Source organism: Caretta caretta, chromosome 20, assembly GCF_965140235.1.
Source record: "Caretta caretta isolate rCarCar2 chromosome 20, rCarCar1.hap1, whole genome shotgun sequence".
NCBI classification, from domain to species: domain Eukaryota; kingdom Metazoa; phylum Chordata; order Testudines; family Cheloniidae; genus Caretta; species Caretta caretta.
The window spans coordinates 13,477,711-13,483,894 of record NC_134225.1 but is presented as its reverse complement, the minus strand read 5'-3'; the positions used below and the strand labels follow the sequence as shown (position 1 = coordinate 13,483,894).

At 52.0% G+C, this 6,184-nt stretch overlaps 1 protein-coding gene across 1 annotated transcript in view; it reads left to right on the top strand.

Annotated features, from left to right (window-relative positions):
- The first annotated feature begins 1,576 nt into the window (after positions 1-1,576).
- The window catches only part of LOC125628911 (gametocyte-specific factor 1-like), a 328,021-nt gene continuing 323,413 nt past the window's right edge, over positions 1,577-6,184 (top strand). The window contains exon 1 of the mRNA XM_075121528.1: positions 1,577-1,657. The gene's annotated coding sequence lies outside the window, so the exon portion shown is untranslated. The remainder of the gene's footprint in view (positions 1,658-6,184) is intronic.

Below are 6,184 nucleotides of genomic sequence, written 5' to 3'. Positions count from 1 at the left end.
AGCACAGGGGTCGGGACCCACAGCCGTGTGCCCGGATTGGGGCTCGTAGCCCCGCAGCTCCACACAGGGGTCGGAGCTGACAGCCTGGCGCAGGGGTCGGGGCTCGCAACTTACAGCCGCGCGCTGGGGTTGGGGCTCGTGACCCCCCCACTTAACCGGGTTGTGACCCCCAGTTTGAGAACCAATGATCTAATCTACCTGGATGTCAGTGAGGCATTTGATACAATTGGGAAATTATTAGTTCAATTGGAGAAGATGGGGTCTAATATGAGAATTGAAAGGTGGATAAGGAACTGGTGAAAAGGACCTGCAGAAAAGGACCTGGGGTTACAGCAGATGAGAAGCTGGATATGAGTCAGCAGTGTGCCCGTGTTGCCAAGAAGGCTAACAGCATATTGGGCTGCATTAGTAGGAGCATTGCCCACAGATCGAGGGAAGTGATTATTCCCCTCTATTCAGCACTGCTGAGGGCCTCATCTGGAGTATTGCGTCCAGTTTTGGGCCCCCACTACAGAAAGGATGCGGACAAATTGGAGAGAGTCCAGTGGAGGGCAATGAAAATGAGTAGGGAGCTGGGGCACGTGACTTATGGGGAGAGGCTGAGGGAACTGTGGTTATTTTGTCTGCAGAAGAGAAGAGTGAGGGGGGATTTGATAGCTGTCATGGAGTCCCCGGACGATGCTCTGGAACTGCTCCCCATGAAGCCAGTCAGGACTCTGGGAAGCCTCCTGTCTGTGAGCAGACTGTCTGCAGGACCCACAGCTCACACAGCTTCCTGGGTCTGACCTCGGAGCATTCAGCATCCTCTGCCCCTCCATGCGCTTCCCACAGTGAGTCCACTCAGGCGGGGCTCCTGGGGAAGCCAGAGGGTCCTGCACCCCAACTTTGCAGTCAGATGTGACTCTCAGCCAGCCAGTAAAACAGAGGTTTATTAAACAACAGGAACATGGTCTAAAACAGAGCTTGTAGGTGCAGAGAACAGGACCCCTCAGCTGGGTCCATTTTGGGGGGCAGTGAGCCAGACAACCACGTCTGCCCTTTACTCCATGTCCCAGCCAGCCCCAAACTGAAACTCCCTCCAGCCCCTCCTCTTCTGGGCTTTGTTCCTTTCCGGGGCCAGGAGGTCACCTGATTCCCTTGTTCTCCAACCCTTTAGCTCTCACCCTGCAGGGGGGAAGGGCCCAGGCCATCAGTGGCCAGGAAACAGGGTGTCGGCCATTCTCTGTGTCCAGACTCCTGCACACAACTGCCCTCTAGGGCTCTGCAGTGATCATACACCCTTATCCCACCACCTAGATACTTAAGAACTGCATGGGGAAACTGAGGCACCCCCACACTATTCAGAGGAACCATTAAGAACAGTCCCACTTCATCACATCAGCGCCCCCCCAACTTGTCTAGAGATTTTATCGGTGGTAGGCATCGGACACGGTGATGGCACTGAACTTCCCATATCCACACAGAACCGGATCGACCCGTCCTTCTTGGGGACCAGCACCATGGGAGAGGCCCAGGGGCTGGAGGATGGCTGGATCACCCCTAAAGCCAGCATGTCTCCAACCTCTCTCTCCAGGTCCTGGGCTGTTTTCCTAGTGACCCTGAATGGGGAACACCTGATGGGAAGATTGGCTCCTGTTTCCGCCCGGTGAACAGCCAGGTTAGTGAGCCCAGGCCGGCTGGAGAACAGCTGCCGGTGTGAAGGCAGCACCTCTCTGATCTCTGCCTGCGGGGCAGGGGTTAGCTGGTCTGAGAGGAGAATTGATTCCAGCGAGGGGTCAGCCCCCACCTCAGGGAGGAGTCCCACCAGGGGATCCTCTCCCTTCTCTTCCCACTGCCCACACCCAGCCAGCCCCAACTTCTCCCTGGCCCAGTATGGCTTCATCATGTTGACATGGTGCACCCAGTGGCGCTGTGCCCGGATGGACAGTTCCACTACATATTTCACTTCATTTACCTGTCTGATGACCTTGAAGGGGCCGTCCCAGGCAGCTTGCAGCTTGTGCTTCCTCATGGGGATGAGAAGTATCCCCTGGTCCCTGGTAGCCTAGAAGCAGGCACGTGCTGAGCGGTCGTACCAGACCTTCTGCTTCCTCTGTGCCCTGGCTAGGTTTCCCCTGGCCAAGCCCATGAGCTCCGCGAGCTTTTCCAGAAAGGTCAGTACATACTCCATCGGGGGAGGCCTTCCCCCCGCACTCGTCCCTCATCAAGTCGAAGGGTCTCCTCACCCTCCTCCTATACAAGAACTCGAAAGGGGAAAACCCTGTGGATTCCTGAGGCACTTCCCTGTATGTGAACAGCAGGTGGGGTAAATACTTCTCCCAGTCCTGTGGGTGCTGGTCCATAAAGGTTTTCAGCATCATCTTTAGGGTCCCGTTGAACCTCTCCCCCAGCCCGTTGGACTGAGGGTGACACGCCGAGGCCCAGGTGTGTCGGACCCCACACTTCTCCCACAAGCACTGGAGCAGGGTTGACATGAAGTTGGACCTCTGGTCTGTAAGGACCTCCTTGGGGAACCCCACTCTGCTGAAAATGGTGAGCAGCGCGTCTGCCACGGTGTCTGCCTCCATAGACGACATGGCCACTGCCTCGGGGTAGCGCATAGCGAAATCTACCACCACCAGAATGTATTTCTTCCCCGACCGGGTTGCCCTGCTGAGGGGCCCCACTATGTCCATGGCCACCCTCTGGAAAGGCTCCTCTATGATGGGCAGAGGTCTCAGAGCTGCTTTACACTTATCCTGGCCCTTCCTCACCCTCTGGCAGGACCCTCCTGCTCGAGAGTGCCAGGTGGAGGAGCAGGAGCTCCCTTCCATCCTAGACACGTTTGAGGTGGCCAGGGACTTGATTGCTAGGGGGAGGGATAGCTCAGTGGTTTGAGCATTGGCCTGCTAAACCCAGGGTTGTGAGTTCAATCCCTGAGGGGGCCATTTAGGGATCTGGGGCACAAATTGGGGATTGGTCCTGCTTTGAGCAGGGGGTTGGACTAGATACCTCCTGCGGTCCCTTCCAACCCTGATATTCTATGATTCTATGATGGCACCGCAGTTTCCCACCAGGCAAGATAGACCTCCGGCCCCACAAGGCACGGCGCCGTCCAGAAGCAAGCCCATGATGATGAAGCTCTGCTCGCCTTCCCCACGGCACCATCCTCCGACACTAGCCTGCTTGGACCACCCTGCCAGATTGGCTGAAGAAGTTAGCTGCCTGGTTCTTAAACTCAGCAGCAGCAGTCGCTCGCTGGGTGCTCAGTGATTCTCTGCCTCCCTGGGCTCAGCTCTTGCCAAGCCCTGCTTTTGCTCTGCTCCTCCACAGCTTCAGCCCAGATCCTGTCCTACACCCAGCCTTGCTCCTTCCTCAGAACAAGCCCTGCTCCCTTCTTCCCTGGCCCCGGTGATCCGGTTCTGACTCTTGGCTCTGATTCCTGACTCCGACTCTCTCTTGATTCTAGAGTGACCAGATATCCCAATTTGATAGGAACAGTCCTGATCTGGGGGTCTTTTTCTTCTATAGGTTCCTATTACCCCCCACCCCCACCCCGATTTTTCACATTTGCTGTCTGGTCACCCTACTTGATTCTTGGCTCTGGCATTTGGATTCTGACTCTAGTTCTAATCTTTGGACCTGCTTCTTGGTTTTGGCCCTGTCTCAATCCCTGCTTTTGGCATTTGGACACTCACCACTAGGTATGACTCCCACTCTGACCACTATGCCTGACCGCCTACAACCTGGTCTCCTGGCATGTGTTCAGTCTGGTTTGTGGTTTAACCATCTGGTGAGTTCCATGTAACCTTGTGCATGTCTTTGTGAGGAAACCAAGTATCACCAATAATCAGTGCATGTTACTGCACAGCGGTTCTCAAACTGTGGGTCGGGATCCCTTTTTAATAGGGTCGCCAGGGCTGGAGTTAGACTTGCCTGGGCCCAGGGCTGAAGCCCAAGCCTGAGCCCTGGGCAGCAGGGCTGAGACTTGGGCTTCAGCCCTGGGATCAGGTTACAGCTCCCCCCGCCCCCTGCCTGGGCCTGAAGCCCTTGGGTTTTGACTTTGGCCCCTTCTGGCCCGGGGGAGCTAGGGCTTGGGCGGGCTCAGGGTTTGGTTCTCCCTCCTGGGGTCGCGAAGTAATTTTTGTTGTCAGAAGGGGGTCGTGGTGCAATGAAGTTGGAGAACCCCTGTTAGAGCAAGTTCTTATCTTTCTCTATTATCGTTTGCCATCCTAATGCCATGTGGGGAGTAGTTTTGTTTTGCTGTATGGGGGTGGCTTGCTGCATCAGGGCCTCTAGTGGTGGAGCACGTACGGGCTCTGGCTGGGAGTTCAGATGTGGGAGTTCAGTGGGGACACTGGGGCATGGCCACTAGGTAACTGGAGGGGATGGAAGACCACGAGTGTCAATGAGGCCCCCTCGCACTAGGTCCAGATGTACTTCCCCCCCTCCCCTCCCCCCCCCCCCCCGCCCGCCTGGAAGCACTCGCAGCAGCTCTGCATACTAGGCCCAAGTGTCCTTGGCCCCCGCGCCTGGAGGCACTCGCAGCAGTTATGCTGAGGATCTGCAACAATATGTTGCAGAGTCAGACTGCCTGAAACTAAACAAGGCCAAACAGGGCAGATATGGAAGAACAATGCTGAATAAAGCAGCTTTATGTATAGTTTAACAAATGATACAGAGAACAAGGGCACTAGCTGGGAACTGGATTGGCTGGCTATATGGATACTTAGGGCAGCTTGCTATTGGATAGGTATGCTGGGAAAAAGGATGTATAAAAGCCTGTGTAACTTCCTGCTCTGGGTGCAGGATTGGAGATTCTATTCTCCCTGTACCTTTTTGCAGCTGCAAATAAACTTTTATGCTTCTCCACCCCGTTGTGATTATTGGGTGTAGCACAGCGGGTAGCGAACCAACCTCAGCTGTTGTGAAGCCTCTCGGCACTGGGTGCCGGCAACAATAACAATTATCAAAAAGTGTCATGTTTTCTCTAGTGACGTGCTAACATATTTTGCCACCAGGATAAATATGGACTAATTCTAATGAATTACCACAGATTTACATTGGTGTAACTGAAATTATGCATTCAATATCCTGTTTCAGGTTAGTAAAAATAAAAGAATGCTGTGGGTTTTGCGGACATGTACAAGATACAGATTTATAAAAACAACATGAAAACAGGTAGTTATGCCGGGGAAAGGGGAAGCCTTATTGAAGCTGGTGGGCATACCAGTTGTCCTTTATTCAGGATCAATGTAAAAACAATCAAGCTCTTTTGTGGAACAGATGGCTGACTTAATAGAAGTCACCATCAAGTAAAGTTGGACTAGGAGTTGAGCCATACAGCGGAAGGGGCTTTCACTAGGGTCTGAATGCAAATGCAGGGACATGGGGTTCGGGCGGGGGGGAGGAAGAGAGGGAGTGTGACACCGCAGAAGCACAAAGGAGCCCCAGAGAAGTATTTGTAGTGTGATCTCAGAAAAAGTTGAGAGAGAGAGAGAGAGAGAGAGAGAGAGAGAGAGAGCACGCGCGCTTTAGGGTAGACTGCTGGATAGAAAGAGGCTTGGAATTGTGAGCCAAGAAACTATTCCTGCTGTCGTTAGGGAAATAGAACTTTGTGTACATTCTTTGTAAATAAGCAGGATTGTGTCAAAAAAATACCTGACTCCATCATCCATTTCTCCCCCAATGGAAACAACTCACAAGACCCAAAATATTCACTAATTACTCATGTCAAAAGGGATAACAATATTGTGAATTCTTTTGTTTTCCTGTTCTTCGATAAAGAAAAGACCTGCTTCAGTAAAGACCCATAAACACTGAAAATACTGTTTTGTTCTCTCAGAGCTAGCTCTCAGTAGATCTAGAAAATAAGAGTGTTTGTTGTTACACAATCCTTAGAATTCAATTATTTGCACAAATCATTTTAATTTTCCTCTGATTAGGATTTAAAAATAAGCAATTAGATATTCTGTATAGTGTTTAGGAAATTTGTAGGATTAAGATCAGCATGTATTCTGTATACATGGCTTTACCATATGTGCAACCTCACATCTACACTTGTAAGAGGACCACATTTCCTGAAGCAGTTTCACACCACTTCAAGCTAGGACAGTTTTAAGCTACTTTATGTTTCAAATGTGAATGGTGTCCGCTGTGTCAATTAATTTTTTTAAATTATGACCATGATCTAAGATCCACATTT